The following is an 18,085-nucleotide window of genomic DNA, read 5'->3' as shown; positions in this document are numbered from 1 at the left end:
GTTATGTTCGAGTTTATGCAGTAATTTCTTTAAAATTCAAAGATTCTGAAACAGAAAAAAAAATTGTGATCTATTTCTAAAAATTTTTTATATCAAAACGTAGAGCTTTTAAAAAATTGCATAGCCTGTTGTGTTCTGAATCTTCGTTTTCTTATTTTGGTCCAAAAAAGACTTTTCCCTTGAACGGAGAAACAAGAAACATTCTTTGTTAACTGCATGTTCAATCTAAAGTTTCTCTGTAAATTCCTAAGTTCTTTTCTTTCCTCTTTTACTAAGAAAAGATGAAAGGGAAAAATCGAAGTATTTCAGGCAAAGTATTTAAGAGGCGAAATACTTTTGCATTAATTTCTTAGTCCTAATCGAAATGAGAGAGCTGTTTGTCTAAGAAAAATAATATAAAAAAGAACACCGAATTTCAGGGTTACAGTTAAGAAAACATTATAAAATTACGTTTTCTCCAGCTTTGAACTTCTTTTCTAAGTTAATTTAAAGATTTATTCATTTCTTCAAGCTTCTAACTTTGTATTTACCTTAATAAATATAGAACGATTTACAGCAACATTAAAAATTCAAATTTACAAGACTTGGTGGGCACATGTTTCGAGTTTAAAAGGGACTGTTTTTTCAATGCCAAAATATGTGAACTTAAATAGGTAAAGGTACCCGAAAAAAGTTCTTTACATTTATAAACTTACATTTCTTTGGAATTGAAGATGAGTTTCTTGCAGCCTCAACACATGTTTACACCACGTTTTGCAAATTCGTGCATTTTTAACGTTGTTGTACATATTTTTACTAGCACGGAGGTAATCAATTATTAGATATAAGAAATTATATTATTTGGTAGCGTTAGTATTTAAGATTAGAAACTAGTTTAAGTAAACATTGAATAGATGAGATATCAAGGCATGAAAGGAAATGTTTTATTCAATTTAAAAAAAACGCAGAGCCCAAGTAGAAATTTAACCACATGTAAGGTAAACATGTAGCTTTTTTTTAACGCAAAGTTAAGTCCTGCCTGAAAAATTTAAGAAACCTTTAGATAAAACCTAATAATCTAGTATAAGCATTTAAATTGACTTAAGCATTAAAGACTCAAAGTTTGAGCATAAAATGAAGTTTTCGATTTACGTTTTAATAAAGTAAATTTAATGAAAAAGTTTTTCAACAGCAGTGTATAAGTAAAAGTAACAGTAAATTAAATTCAAAACAAAATGACAAGTAGTACTTTTAGGCAGAATTTAATATGCGTTACTGATATCACTAGCCTACATGTACTTAAATAAAAATATACTTTGAAGCACTTTCCATTTAACTGAAATATGAATTTAGTACTTACTAAGTAAAGCTTACAATTTTTTGTAAAGTGTAACAGTCATAAATTTAGAGATTAGTCTTTTTCTCGGTAAATACAGAAAGTGTTCACACATTTTTGGAAGGATTTGGAGCCACTAATTTATGTTTAAAATGTGCGGATTTTTTCCAACAGCATGATCTGATTTCCTCCTTCTTGGACAAAAAAAATGCCTCGTTATTTCCATGATAGAAGGTATTAATACAAAACTTCCAGGGGTATTGATATGCATTTCTTTCCGGAGTTCATAAATTGTGGTGATATGGTTGCGAAGGAGCTTGTTTTCTTCGATCAGTGGTGCAATAGTCCTGAGGTAAACGCAAAGGAATTTTGTAGCAATATGTTGAAAAGAAAAAATATGCACTAAAATTCAATTAAAAAGTTAAATTATGCAAAAATGTATTAGCTTTAGGTTTTCATGGACTACGAGGGTAGTTATTGAAGTATAATGCGGAATTGTGTCCGGATGAGTTTTACTGTTTGAAAGCCATTGAAGAAATCTTTTTACTGTATTTTAGGAAGTAAACTTTGCATAATTTATATTGTTATTTAGAGTGAAATTGATTTCTGTTTTTGTGGCGTTTTCGTGCTAACAGCACCTTTACTTTAAATACGTTAGAAACAGTACAATGTACTTTTTTGGGTATTCGATTGGAGTTACCTGTCCATTTAGAATTAATGATTCAGTTTTATCCCTTCTCAGTTATTAATGTAGATTTTTTTTTTGCTTTTAAATGTTTTCATTCCAAGTACTCGCAGTCATAACACTTTTGAACAGCGGGAAAGGAATATTTCCTTTCCGAAAGTTCAAAGAAATTATTTTTTAGCCCACAGTTTGTTTACATAAGGCATTTTTATAGAAAATATTTTGATAATGTAAACAATAAAACAGTATTTCTTAACTCAAATTAGCTCTTTCCAGAAATCTTTAGTCTAAAACATTCGATTTTCTATACTTTCCTTCAAAATCTTTCTTAAAATCTCAATATACTGAATGTAAATTGTGTGTAAAAACATTTTTAAGGCGACATACTTATATAATAAATGTAACAGTTCTTAGGTAATACTTAACCTGATAGTGACTATAAATACATCCAAACCTGCTTTTTTTCGTTCGTTCTTTAAGCGATTTTTTTGTGCGGTACATTAAAATTTCATTCAAAAGATTGGGATTCAATTGACGAAATTATTTTTAAAACGAGTGCGAGGTAGTATCTTCAAGTGCCGATACAGGCACCCCAATGGGAAGTCACTGTGATCTCCCCAAAATTTCCTTATTCGGGAAATTTGTCCGAGTAACTCGGCATAAACTATCAGTTGGTTCATTTTGATCTCGTTTAAAGATTACAATTTTGTAAGTTTTTGAGTTATTTTCTGTGTGAGACTTTTTTTTTATGCAATCCCTATCCACCGCATAAAAAAAAAAAAATTTTTAACTGTGTTGCGAAAACAAGTTTTCAAAGCTACTCGTGAAGTTCCGAACATTTTTTTTATGCGGTCCTTATCCACAGCATAAAAACAGGTTTCGTTGTATATAAATAAATGAATGTTATTATTTCATGGTGGATAAGGATTCCGTCTTAAACTTGTCCCTGCTTAGTAGCAGCAGTGTAAAAACGAATCAGAAAAGTCTTTGTAGCTTTCCGGTACGGTTTTCCTTCTCAAAACCCTGTGATAGTATAAAACATATCAACTAAATTTTGATTATCATACAGTAAACAATAAAAATGTTCCTCACTACGTACACTGTAAAAAAAAATCCGAAAGTTTTTGGAAAATGATGGACAGTTAATGTGCCTAATTTCTGCCAGTAACATATCTGGCAAAAAAAAAAAAAAAAAAAAAAAAAAAAAAAAAAAAACTGGGTAATTTCCCGCTAAAAGTCAATTATCTTTCTGAAATTAACTTGGAATCTTTCTGTAGAATTTGAAAACCTTCCCAAACGAAGCAATTTATGTTTCTGGAACCTTCAGTAAAACTTATTTTGCTTACAGTAATAGCTTGGTACCCTCATTTTATTAACAGGAAAGCTCATTAAACAAGTAAGGCCGATAATAAGTCGTAACTGTAAAACAAGTGCAGAATAGCTTATTTTCTTGTAACTCCTGCAAAGCTACAATATCCAGAGACAGAGCATTTTTCCCTTGTTTGGCGCTTAATCAACCTGGAACTGCCGTATTTGGGCTGAAGGCGAAACTCGTAAAAAAGATGTGAAATTAGCAATCCTTTAACTTGTAGCGATTCGGAAAACGTTTTCATAAAAATACTTGTTTTTCAATGAAAATTAGTGCAAACCCGTGAAATCATCGAACGTTACCTGGAAATAATCAGCGACGTTTCGGAATTATTTTTCAGTGTAAGGAGACAATAGGTTTTAAAATTGTAAACAACAAAACTATATATTTATTAGCTTAAATAATAAGTCACTTCGAGGAATCTTTAATCAAAACATTTGATATTCTTCATAGGAATACTTCTAATAACGTGTAAATATTCTGTGCAAATAATGTGTAAAAACATATTTCATGCGAAATATTTTCTTATAAAATATAAACGTTTTCACACATTAAGGTAAATGCACTGGCCTCAAAAAGTTAAGGTACAGTCATAGAAAAAAAAACGAAACACTCGATCATATTCAAAGACTATTGACACTAGAGACACGTCTAAGGTGTCATTGTTTCAGGAATAAAAAGTTCTACATAATTATGGTAAAAAATTGTTGTTAAGGGGTCGTCTTCATATTAAAAGGAGCATCAACTTCAATATTTTCAATAAGAACCCCCAGCATCTTTTTTTAACTTTGTATACAAAGTTTTGTTTAATTCGATCCATCCGTTACTTCAGAATCGAGTTTTGAAAAATTCCTCTCGTAATGTTAAAACGTATTTTGATATTTTTACTCATAACACAAAAACTAGATTAGGCACGGCAAAGATTGTTTTTTTATATCAAAATATGAATCGACCCAATAAAAAAAACATAACTTACAACACCTAAAATGTAATTTTAGTTTTTTTATGAATTATTTTAATATTTTTTGAAAAAAATATGATCTGAAACCATATTAAATTTTAACAGAAAAACAATCTAGAAGAGCTTTTATAAGGGAATCCAAAATTTGAGCTCAAAATATTCAGTAGTTTTTGTGCTATGAATAAAAATTCATTTTTTCCTTCTTTAGGGGACCGTATACTTTTTTAAAACAGAAATTATGAAAACTGGTTTCTTCGTAAAAAAAGAAAAAAAAAACTGTTCAACAAAATAAGCAAGCCAATTATAACGTGGCTTGTCTACATTAGAGTTACGACAAAGAATTTTTTAAATGCATAAATTTATTTGCTGTCTCTGCAGAAGAACAGCACAATATTGCAACCGTCAGTTTTTTGTGGATATCGTTCAGACGTCAATGTGTAAATAATGCGAAACACTATTTCATTGTCCAATAAAAGAATATTTTATAGAACTCTTTAAATTAAAAGCTACAGTTACAATACTTCTGTTTTTTCTTTTTTTCTTTTTTTTTTTCTGCGTTTAGCCATTGCCTTTTGTAAAACAATAACTCAAAAAAAAAAAAAAAAAAAAAAAATGAATTTTGACAACTTGAATTCAAATTATGTTTTTCGCAATCACGAGTGTGCGTATGTAGGCGTGTGTGTGTGTAGTTGTGTATGTATGCGCGTGTGTGTAGGACATGGATGCAACCTGGAGGCGGCTTTCGCTATAGGAGCAGCATCGTGAGGACCCGGTCGACGGTGATGCTGTAGAGAGTGGCGGTGGGAAAATAAAATCAAAGGACTTCAAAACAGTCAAATGAAAGCAATAAGCATCGTGATTACTCAAAAAAAAAATATTTATTTATACATATATATATATTTATATATATCTATATATATAAAAATCTCGTGTCACGATGTTTGTTCGGGGTAAACTCCGAAATTACTCAACCGATTTTTCTCAAATTTCATATCAATGTGTCATTTGGTCGAACTTAAAAGATAGGATAGTTTTTATAATTTTTTACTGCAAATTTCATATTAATTATGCAATAATAGTGTGAATTAATTGTTTAGTTCTAAAAATTCTTAATAGATGGCGGTGTAAGTTAATTAATCGATATAACTCTAACATCGTATGACTTACTGCTAAAAACACCATGATAAAAAAGCTCAGAGATGTTGCTTAGAATTTCCATATAACGTTTCGGGATATTACAGGTTATTATTTACTTCCTGAGAAAATCAACTATATTTTTCAAAACGTTTCCTTGAATTGCTACAAATTGCAGATTTCACACCGTTGTGAAAAGTATTTTTCTCCACCAGTATCAAGATTAACTAAACGTATTTAATAGGTGTATCGGTTTCGGAGTGCTTGCGGTTTGTCCAGATTGACTCAACACCCAATGAGTGCGAAAAGTTGTCTGGATCACGAAGCTTTGCAAGAGTTGCAGAGGAACTACATTCGAGCTACTTGCTTGAGAGTCTGTCTTCGCTTTGGCAATGCGTGTATTAATGCTTTGAGAGCTTTCTTAGAAAAACAGGAAGGTTTCAGGCTATTATATTAATCATGCGTCTGGCTTCTCTGCAGGTGCCAGAATCATAACTGCCTTTTTAACCAAGAAGACTACTGAATTCTTCAAAAATATTCCAGGTTTATTTCAGGAAAGTTAATGAATTTAAGCGGAAAACAATTATTTTCTTTATTTTGTTCCCCAGGAAATTTTTAATATCATTAATTCTTGGAAAGATACATTCGCAACAGAAAATTGAAGTGAAAAATGCATTGTCAGGCATTGCTGCTACTTTTTTTAGATGGTACACGGACAGCACATTCAGCTTTAAAGTTGCCTATTAGATATTCATAACAAACAAAACACAATGTGTACAATAAAGAAAAAAAAGACGTGGTATGGCTGTAGTGTTGCAAGAGAGTGAAATTATAATTTGTGATGAGTGTACTATGTCTCATGAGTAAAAGCATTCATTCGAAGCAAATCATAGGATTATGCAAGATTTGAATGGCAACGATAAACTTTTAGGCGAAATTGTCTGAATACTGTCTGGGGACTTCCGGCAGACATTACCAGTTATTCCGATGAAATCAACGCATGTTTAAAAAAAACGTTTTTTATAGCGTAATGACGAGATACTGCGATTGGCCATGAACAGGCGAGTATAAACGCAAAATAATCTAATCGCATAAGTATTTTTTAAGCAATTGCTGAGTATTGGAAACGGTGAAATTGAACTGTATCAAAATATACAGTACAACAAATAGTCAGACAATTTCTGCACTGCCGTTGAGACGAAAAGTGAACTAATTGAGAGTCTATTTCCAGATAAATTTAATTTTTTAAAAATCATAATTGCCTCTGTAATCGCGCTGGTTTTGTAGCAGTTTTGTTTTCGGTAAACATTCCCGAACAGACAGGAATATTTGTGGATCGTCAATTGTTGGCTGTCATATACATATCCCGATGCATGTCGCAAGTTGTATTTATTGGTAGCACAAAGTCATTGGGAGTTGACACTTTCTAATGCAGGTTTGACATAAGGAGAAACAGTATTCGTCAACTGTTTAAAACAATTTTGACGACATACTATCCAACACAATCATTATTTTTTAAGGAGAAACTATATTACTTTCACGTTTGAAGACGTATTTCATAAAGTTTAACAAACACACAAATGTCCAAATCCAGATTTTACACCAGAAATGAATATGAAGCTTTAGTTTTAACTGAAGGTTTTTGCGTTTCAATTTCAAAATTGCCACTTAGTCATTATGATACGCCGTCACTTGATAGTTGGGCCACCGACTTAGTTAACACTGATTTGCAACGTATAACAACAGAGCAATGACTCTGTCTTAGCTACAATTATTGCTAATAATGAGCCATTACTGACGGCTTTAAAAAAAAGCTCTCCATTGATGCTGAACAAGTTGTCGATGAAAACAAAGCAGTAAACACTCCAAATGAATTTTTAAATTCCCTGGATACACCAGAAATGCGTCTACACGATTTCCGGTAGAATTGGCTCAACAATTTATTCTTTTTCGCGATTTAAACCCACCTAAATTACGCAACGGTACACGTTTCTACATAAAGTCAACAATATTTGTCGGAAAAGTTTAAAGGAGAAATGTTTGTGTTGCCACGTAATCCATTATTAGCGTCATAATTTTCAAACACATTTGAAAGGCTTCAACTTTTGATTCGTTTAGCTTTTGCAAAGACCATAAATAGATTTAAAGAACAAAAAATGTCTTCTTTCGGTTTTTTCTTGAAACATAAATATTTCTCTTATGGGCAACGAGATATTGCCTACTCACACGTGGTAAGTTATCATACTTTTCGTATTAGCAAAAGACTGGTTGATCAAGAACATTGTGCACAACTTAGTGCTTAGACAGTTTTCAGTTTTCAAATAATAGAAACAATAGTTCGAAGTCAATGTTATCTACTTCATTGAAAAAATTTAATTTTTATACATTTTTAATTTAGTTAGTGTATTTTGTAAAGAAGTTATTGATTACAAACTATAGAGAAAGCTTTTTTTTTTTTTTTTTTGCGGAAGTTATACTTACAAAATTTACTAAGCGTAAGTATAGTGCTTTTTCCATAGAAAATTTAGTTAGTACTTATTGAATTCAATAAGTACTTTCTTCAGCCTGCACGGTAAAAAAAAAAAAAAAAAAAAAAAATCCGAAACGTTACTGAGTAAAAATTTTCGATAATTGCTTGCAGTTCTGGCTAAGCTTTGGCTATGTTTACATTACTGCTTATAGAAGTTCCTTAATAAATCAGAAAGGTGCTAAGCTTTTTTTTTTTGTATCCCTTCCTAAGTTTACACTAAAGTTCCAGAAACACGACTAACTTCAAACGGGAAGATCTTCGAATTTTTCAAGAGGCTTCCGAGATGATTTCAGGAAGGTTATTAACTTTTATCGGAAAACTCTCCGGGTTTTGGCTTGACATGATACTGGCAGAAATTGGCCACATCAGCTGCCCATAATTTTCCAGGAACATTTAGGAATCGTTTTTAAATTGAATAACGCCCATTATCAATCTCATATGTTATAAAATCGGCTATACTATTTTAAGCTTTATTAAAAATATTTATTTGATTTTATCAAAATAATGAGTTCAAGTTTATTTTAATCCAACTTCTTTGCCACAGCAACGCGTGGCTGGGTCAGCTAGTCTATATATATTTTGTAAAAAAGTTATTGATTATAAACTATAGAGAAAGCTAATGTGAATAAAATGTAGTGTAGAATCTAAAAGTGTATGGTGGTTTACGCTTAGTTTCTACATTCGGTTATTTTACAATCAGTTTCGATATTTACTATCACTTTCAAGTTATTATTTTTTTTTTTTTGCGGAAGTTATACTTACAAAATTTACTAAGCGTAAGTATAGTGCTTTTTAAATAGAAAATTTAGTTAGTGCTTATTGAATTCAATAAGTACTTTCTTCAGCCTGCACGGTAAAAAAAAAAAAAAAAAAAAAAAAAAAAAAAAAAAAAAAAAAAAAAAAAAAAAAATCCGAAACGTTACTGAGTAAAAATTTTCGATAATTGCTTGCAGTTCTGGCTAAGCTTTGGCTATGTTTGCGTTACTGCTTATAGAAGTTCCTTAATAAATCAGAAAGGTGCTAAGATTTTTTTTTGTATCCCTTCCTAAGTTTACAGTAAAGTTCCAGAAACACGACTTATAAACTTTTATCGGAAAACTTTCCGGGTTTTGGCTTGACATGATACTGGCAGAAATTGGCCACATCAGCTGCCCATAATTTTTCAGAAACATTTAGGAATCGTTTTTAAATTGAATAACGCCCATTATCAATCTCATATGTTATAAAATCGGCTATACTATTTTAAGCTCTATTAAAAATATTTATTTGATTCTATCAAAATAATGAGTTCAAGTTTATTTTAATCCAACTTCTTTGCCACAGCAACGCGTGGCTGGGTCAACTAGTATATATATATATATACATATATACATATTTGAATTTTTGGCCTCTTGAATTTAAATAATGTTTTTCGCAATCACGAACGTGTGTGTGTACGCGCGTGTGTGTAGGCGTTCGTGTGTGTGTGTATTTGTGTAGGCGCATGTGTGTGGATGCGTGTGTGTGTATGTATGCATGTGCGTGCGTGTTGTGTATGCAGTGCTGTGTGTGTACGCGCGTGTGCGTGTAGGCGTTCGTGTGTGTGTGTGTGTGTGTGTGTGTGTACGCGCGTGTTCGTGTAGGCGTTCGTATGTGTGTGTACGCGCGTGTGTGTAGGCGTTCGTGTGTGTGTGCATGTAAGGCATGTGTGTTACTGTCTGTACAGGCATGAGTGTATGTATGTGTGTGTGTGTGTAGGCGTTCGTGTGTGTGTGCATGTATGGCATGTGTGTTTGTGTCTGTACAGGCATGAGTGTATGTATGCGTGTGTGTGTGAGTGTAGGTTTGTGTATGTATGCGTGTGCGTGCGTGTGTGTGTGTGTGTGTATGTATGCGTGCGTGTGTGTGTATGTGTGTGTATGTATGCGTGTGTATGTGTAGGATACTGACGCAACCTGGAGACGGTTTTCGCCAGAGGAGCAGCATCGTGAGGCTGCCGGCCGACGATGGTGCTGCAGAGGGTGCTGGTATGGAAAATAAAATGATAGCACGGAACCGTAACATGGGTAAAAGCCAGTTGGCGAGAAAATTCACCATACATTATTTGTTAATATACAGGCGAACCAAAAGACCTTTTAATTTTTCCATAACGGGCAAAGCCGTGCGGGTACCACTAGTAGGTAATATTTGCTCTTAGATAAGTTTACTGGTTTTTAGGATTTTTTTTTTTTTTTTTTTTTTTTGTAAAGTGTTTGAATAATTTTCAATGTGTTAAGATCTAGGAGAGGAAATGTCAATCGCAATAGTGGGTCGCGTGCTTTGAGCCGTATTCTGTACGAAAGTAGTTGTTGTGGCTAATTGTGACCTTCTTTTTTTTTCGACTTTGTCAAAGATTTAACAAAACAATTATTTGGTTGTTAGATTAAGTTGAGTTTTTGTCTATTCTTAATTATAATTTAAATACTTTTTTTTTCTATTCATTTTCTCGGTCATTGTCTGTGCATTTCACATTGAAACTATTCTTGCAAGACAAAGATAAAATTTCAATTTTTTTTTTTAATAACGTGGAAAAATATCGACAAAAAATAGAGTTGTAAAAAATTATTGTTATCAACTACTAGATGCCTATCTTATTAAATGCATGTTTTTCAGAATTTAATATCTGAATATTCGTCTCCAACTTTATGACACTGGCACTCGAATTCAACTTTCTGGTCTTACTCTTTAAGCAAACAACGGGCCACACGGACCAGCTGCGAGGGCTAAATGTGGCCCGCGTTATTGCCTTGTCTAAATCGGGAAAAAGTATTCGAAAAATAGCCGACAGTGTGAAGTTTCGCCTTTAACAGTATCCAGATGGGTCAATAGGTAATATTTGCTCTTAGATAAGTTTACTGGTTTTTAGGAATTAATTTTTTTTTTGGATAGTGCTTGAATAATTTTCCATTCGTTAGGATGTAGTAGAGGAGTATTCTGCACAAAAGTAGTAGTTGTGGCTAATTGTGAACTTTTTTTTTGACTTCGTCAAAGATTTAACAAAACATTAATTTGCGTGTTAGATTGAGTTTTTGTCTATTCTTAATTATAATTTAAATACTTATCTTTCTATTTACTTTTTCGGTCATTGTCAGTGCATTTCACATTAAAATCATTCTCGCAAGACAAAGATAAAATTTCAAATTATTTTCTTCCCTTTCGAACAACATTAAAAACACAGCATCATATTTAAAAACCCACACTGAAAATAGCTCAGGTTCACCATAAACGTTTTCGGCATGTTTTTATTCTTACATTTTTTGCACTTCTGAAGAATTGCGTTTTAATATGGTTTAGGTGCAATAGGGTGGAACGAAAATAAATGTTTTTCATTTCAATAATAGGTAGTGTATAAAAGTGTTTGAATTTTTTGATCCTCATGATCCAATTGTGTCCTTTTTTTTCAATTAGTTTCATAACAGTGTTTTGATATCTTAGTTTTTATCAGTTGCCATTGATATGGTTGCACTGTTGTGAATTCACTGGATGGCAATATTATTTCCCTGTCTCTATCTGTTTGAGTACCCCGCTCGTTTCTTCAGGCGAATCTTGCGGACGAATAAATTCATATTACGAACAGTGCAAGATATTGAAAGGCTTCTTCAGGTTTCGAGGTACTCAATGAAGCAAATACTTTTGTACGAAGCTGTGAACCATTCTCTAGATTCGTAATTGGACCCTGGTTTGTTGTCTTGAACCTCTGGAGGGCACAGTCCAGTTGGAACAGTTGGAAGTACCTATGTGTTTTTAATCTGTGCTAAATTCTAAGTACTTTCCCTTTCTTTTGCTCGTGTAACATGACGGAGATAACCCAGAGTGTAAAGAGTGTTTTTCTTAAAGGTATAGAACTTTAAGTTGGCAACACTGTGTGATATGTGTGCTATTTTAACACTGTAAAAAAATTCCGAAACGTTACTGAGTATTTCCGTGTAACGTTTCAGGATTTTAATGGTTTTTATCCACTTCCTGGAAATATCAAGTATCATTGTCAAAAAGTTTCCTGAATTGCTGCAAGTTGCACGTATGCAGACTTCTATCTGTTGTGAAAAAAAAATTATCTCCCAGTTTAAAGAATAACTGAGAGTATTTATAAGATACATCGGCTTCGGCTCGATACTGGCTCGTCCAGACTGACTAAGCTCCCAAAGGAAGCGAATAAGTTCTTGGACTAAGTAGCCTTGCAAAAATTGCAAGTGAAGTACTAGATACTTGCAATTTTGGCTTTGGCAATGGTTGCAATGCTGCTTTTGGAAATGTCGTCTTGATAAATCAAAAAAAGTGCCAAGCTGTTGGACTAAGATTATTTTGAAGTTCCATCAACACGACTGGCTTTAAACCGGAAGATTTCTAAATTTTTCGGTATAATTTCAGAAAGATTACTGAATTTCAGCGGAAAAGTTTCCTGGTTTTTTACGAGATATGTTACTGGCATAAATTGGGCACATCTGCTGTGTATCATCTTCTAGGAACGTTTCTGAATCGTTTTTACAATGAATAGCTGTCACTTGTTTTGTGTTCAGTTTGGTTTGATATTTCATCATGAATAGACAACAAGGCGGTGCAACATGTCACACAGCGCGTGTCACAATTGATTTATTGAAAGAAGCGATCGGTGAACGAATAATTTCGCGTAATGGACCCGTGAATTGACCTGCAAGATCATGCTATTTAACACCGCTGGACTACGTTTTGTGGGGCTATGTGAAGTCTCTGGTCTACACCATGGAGGGTCTACACTGATAAGCCTCAGACAATTGACGCCTTGGAAGCGTCACCTTATCACTGACATACGGCCTCTATTACTGCAAAAAGTGAGAAAATTGGACTTTCCAATTGGACTCTCTCCGAGCCAGCCAAGGTGGCCACATGCCAGAAATCATATTTAAATAAAAATGTCAAAGAATCATCTTTCGAATAAAGCAACATTCATGGCCATTAACTGTGATTTATTTGAAAATAAAGTTCTCTACCTCTAAAAAAACACCCTTTAGTAGGTTTTCCCACCAGTAAGTTTTTGCACCCCATCAGCCTGTCTTTGATTGGACCAGAATGACTAAGGTCCACTAATTTCTCTACTTATCTATTAGGTGCGAGAATGGGAGTTCGCTCGCATGAAAAAAGTACAGCAATTCTTTCTTCTTTTTTTTTCAACACTATCAATGACACCGTTGTTTTTACTTCCTTTTACAAAAAAGGAAGTATTGTATTCGCGAAAAAATTTTCACTCAAAAATCGACTTTAATATCCATTTTACTCACCCCCGAATGAATATTGAGTTGTTTTTTCGACTCGACCACACGTGGATAAGCGCCTCAGAACGTATAGACACGCGAAATATCCATAATGATGATTCCCGCGTTAGTTACAGCTAAGGCTCCTATATAAGGGGAGCTGACTTATCCGACATTTTGGTTCCAAAATTGTCGGGCGAAAAAAATAAACATTTGTACAAAAGCCTCATTGCAGAAAACTGGTGTCAAAGCTTTAGGTGTGTTGCCCGAAAGATGTTTGATTATTTTAATCTGTAGATGAATGCAATTTAATGAATACAAATTAAAAACAAATAAGGTGTGAAAATGAGGTTTATTACCGTAAACATTTCCCGATACGTTTTAGCTGAATTTGTAAACGAAGTTATCTTTCTAAATTTACCTTAAGTGACATTTTACTCAACTTATCATCAATTATTTTACGACATAGCAACCAGCGAATATTATAACGTATTTATAAATACTAGAAACGAGGTTGGATCCAGTTCTGTCTTGGAACCAAAATGTCGGATAAGTCAGCCTGTCTTTTTCAAGGGGCTCTAGTTACAGCGAATTTTCTCGTGACGTCCGTATGTACGTATGTATGTGCGTATGTGTGTATGTATCTCGTATAACTCAAAAACGGTATGTCCTAGAAAGTTTAAATTTGGTACGTAGACTCCTTGTGCGATCTAGTTATGCACCTTCTCTTTTGGTTGCATTCGGATGATCCTAAGGGGGTCTTTTGCCCCTTTTTGGGGTGAAATCGTTGTCAATTTCGATGTAAACTCAAGTATTGATATAATTTGTTGGACACTTGGCGATATATCGATAGTCGTTTAGTCGCCAAGTTTTCTCGCCAACTTGGCGACAAATTTGGCAATTTTTTTTTTTAAATCTGATTTTAATTTGGCCCCTGTTGGTGATATTTAGAGAGTAAACTATTGAATCCCATTAAAATTGCCAGTAACGGGGAAATGACATTAAATTGGAGTAGAAGGAAGTCATGTGATGCACACATCAGCTCGTTTGTTTTTGTTTTCCTGTTCTTTCGTTAGTGCCGTTTCACCTCTCCGCTACAAGTTTAGAGATAGCAACTTTGTTCTTATGTAAAGAGATTTACCAGTGATTAAGAGTGAGTTCTGAGTTAATCACATTGGTTTTGAACACAAAGCAAACAGAGTGCTGCATTGACTTTTCTAAACGCTTATTTCAATTGAAAAAAAATGTAAGAAATAATTAATTAATTTTCAACACCCCAAGCTTCTAAAAATTCATCACATCCTATAATCTATGTGATTATTTTAGATAAATATGGAGAAAACATACTGTTTACTATTTGACAAAATTTATTTACAGCGTTAAAAAAACAGAAAAACAAAGGACAGAATTATACCGCACACCTCATTTTTTCAATGTGAATTTAGTTCCACCTACAGTACTCTTTCCACGCTCCCGATCATCGAAAATAGAAATATACTTTTTTTTTCTAATTTTGCTAAAAACATCAAAAAGCAGCATTTGATCGACATTTAACGCTATTTTGGCATATTAGTAAGTAGTTCAAAAAATTTAAAATGTATGTGCATCTTGCATATATATTTTGAATATATTTTAAAATCATCTTTGCAAAAATCATCAAAAGCTTTTTAAATAGAGTAATTACTTTAAAATACTGTTCTGGGAATTTTTGCGAAAAATATCTTTCTGCAGCAACATTTTTTGGATTTTTTAAATCAAAGTTTTAAAACTAATTCAATTTGAAAGCAAATAAAATTGATTCTATTCTGTTTAAAATTAAAACTTTTTCATAATAAATGACCATTTGAAGTTCTAGTATATATTTTAAGAATGACAAAATATAGCATTTTTTTCTGATAAGATTTAAAAAAAAATCGAACATGCAAATACTCGGATATTTTTAAAACGCTTTTTAGCAGAACAATCATCAAAAAATACCAATAAATGTTAATCAGTGAAAAACATGCTTCATATTTCGAGGAAAAAAGTACGCTTTTAAGCAAAAGAATTTTTGCATTAAATTTGAAAGGATCTGTAACAAAAAGAACATTAATCAGATGGTTTTTACGGTATAATATATCTATGTATTAGATAATTTTTTACAACTGCAAAAAGGAGCTTGGTGACTTCAAATAACTTCGTCTGATGTATTAGGGAGCTTCTAAGTCTTATATCTTTTATGTCTGTATATCTTAAAATAAAAGCATAAAGGATTTTGATGCGAAAATGATATTAGTTTTAATTAAAAGATCAACGAAGTGTTTAAACTTCGTTCAAGCTATTCGTATTTAATTTAAATTTCCGTAACATAGCTTAAACTGTTGTAAAGTGGCTTCTCGCAAATTGCAAGAAAAATATTTAAGTGTATTACATATTATTTTTAGAAATTATGTAAAGAAATATATTCATAACGTAAGGTAAGTGACTCAAAGGTGGCCCTAGTGAAGCATTGATGATTTTTCAGATTTCTAGTAAGGTGCATTTGGCTGATTTTTTATGCTGAATTTTACACTTATCTGTAACACATATCCAGTGCAACTTTTTGTAAGGAAAAAATTAATTCTTTTTATAGTACTATTTCAAAATTGTAGCTTGTGAGCTACCTTGGGAGCAAAGTGTTCGAAAGGTAACATATGGATCGAAATCAGTTTAACATATGAAAAACATTATGCGCTAACTATTTTTGCTTCTAGAAGAGTAATACAAAGTTAGTTAAAAGGAAAAAAAATCAAGGAAAAATTACGACCAAAAATATAACAATAAAGTTTTTTTTAACCCATCGCTGTCATGGTTCCACTTGTTTTCAATAAATAAACATAGTCCGAAAAGTCCTTGGCACATTTTAAAAATTCACGGAAAAATAAAAAATTGTCGTATGAATATGCGGTTTGTGCCATAATACTTCACAGGTTTAATTTTTTTTATGACATTGTAAAAAAAAGGACAAAAGGAAAAAAAAAATGTAATTATAAGTAGTCGCTGTATCGTCACAGAAAGTCAAACAAAAATCATACTCAAGTTCATCCCATATCCACAAACAGTTGGAAGGCAATTATGTACAGTCAGCCTGAAATACTTGTTACTTAGCTGCCCTACTGCAAAGAATATGGCATGAACCTCCGCAGAGACTAGAGGTCACCTACTTCATTTCAAGCTGCGCCATGTCTTGGCTTGTAGGAAGCAATAGGTATTATATCTTTTTTTTGCGATTTTGTAATCGTTGTCGTGTCATAACTTCTTAGTTTCACTACTTTTTAGTTTTACTTTTGATCTGAATTTGAAATCATTTGCTTATATCCTCATACACGACATACATGCCAAATTTGGTGAAAATAGCTTGTTTTCTTCTGGGTGCATACATTTTTTGTGAGAGAGTGTCTATAAACATACTAAGAGAAAACCTGCGATCAACTTTATATACATATATATATATATATATATATATATATATATATCTATATATATAAAAATCTCGTGTCACGATGTTTGTTCGGGGTAAACTCCGAAACTACTCAACCGATTTTTCTCAAATTTCATATCAATGTGTCATTTGGTCGAACTTAAAAGATAGGATAGTTTTTATAATTTTTTACTGCAAATTTCATATTAATTATGCAATAATAGTGTGAATTAATTGTTTAGTTCTAAAAATTCTTAATAGATGGCGGTGTAAGTTAATTAATCGATATAACTCTAACATCGTATGACTTACTGCTAAAAACACCATGATAAAAAAAGCTCAGAGATGTTGCTTAGAATTTCCATATAACGTTTCGGGATATTACAGGTTATTATTTACTTTCTGAGAAAATCAACTATATTTTTCAAAACGTTTCCTTGAATTGCTACAAATTGCAGATTTCACACCGTTGTGAAAAGTATTTTTCTCCACCAGTATCAAGATTAACTAAACGTATTTAATAGGTGTATCGGTTTCGGAGTGATTGCGGTTTGTCTAGATTGACTCAACACCCAATGAGTGCGAAAAGTTATCTGGATCACGAAGCTTTGCAAGAGTTGCAGAGGAACTACATTCGAGCTACTTGCTTGAGAGTCTGTCTTCGCCTTGGCAATGCGTGTATTACTGCTTTGAGAGCTTTCTTAGAAAAACAGGAAGGTTCCAGGCTATTATATTAATCCTGCGTTTGGCTTCTCTGCAGGTGCCAGAATCATAACTGCCTTTTTAACCAAGAAGACTACTGAATTCTTCAAAAACATTCCAGGTTTATTTCAGGAAAGTTAATGAATTTAAGCGGAAAACAATTATTTTCTTTATTTTATTCCTCAGGAAATTTTTAATATCATTAATTCTTGCAAAGATACATTCGCAACAGAAAATTGCAGTGACAATTGCATCGTCAGGCATTGCTGCTACTTTTTTTAGATGGTAGACGAACAGCACATTCAGCTTTAAAGTTGCCTATTAGATATTCATAATAAACAAAACACAATGTGTACAATAAAGAAAAAAAAAGACGTGGTATGGCTGTAGTGTTGCAAGAGAGTGAAATTATAATTTGGGATGAGTGTACTATGTCTCATGAGTAAAAGCATTCATTCGAAGCACATCATAGGATTATGCAAGATTTGAATGGCAACGATAAACTTTTAGGCGAAATTGTCTGAATACTGTCTGGAGACTTCCGGCAGACATTACCAGTTATTCCTATGAAATCAACGCATGTTTAAAAAAAACGTTTTTTATAGCGTAATGCCGAGATAATGCGATTGGCCATGAACATGCGAGTATAAACGCAAAATAATCTAATCCTACAAGTATTTTCTAAGCAATTGCTGGGTATTAAA

The sequence above is a fragment of the Uloborus diversus genome, chromosome 3 (assembly GCF_026930045.1).
Source record: "Uloborus diversus isolate 005 chromosome 3, Udiv.v.3.1, whole genome shotgun sequence".
In the NCBI taxonomy this organism is placed as follows: Eukaryota; Metazoa; Arthropoda; class Arachnida; order Araneae; family Uloboridae; genus Uloborus; species Uloborus diversus.
The sequence above is the reverse complement of the archived record's forward strand: the minus strand, read 5'-3'. Positions refer to the sequence as shown.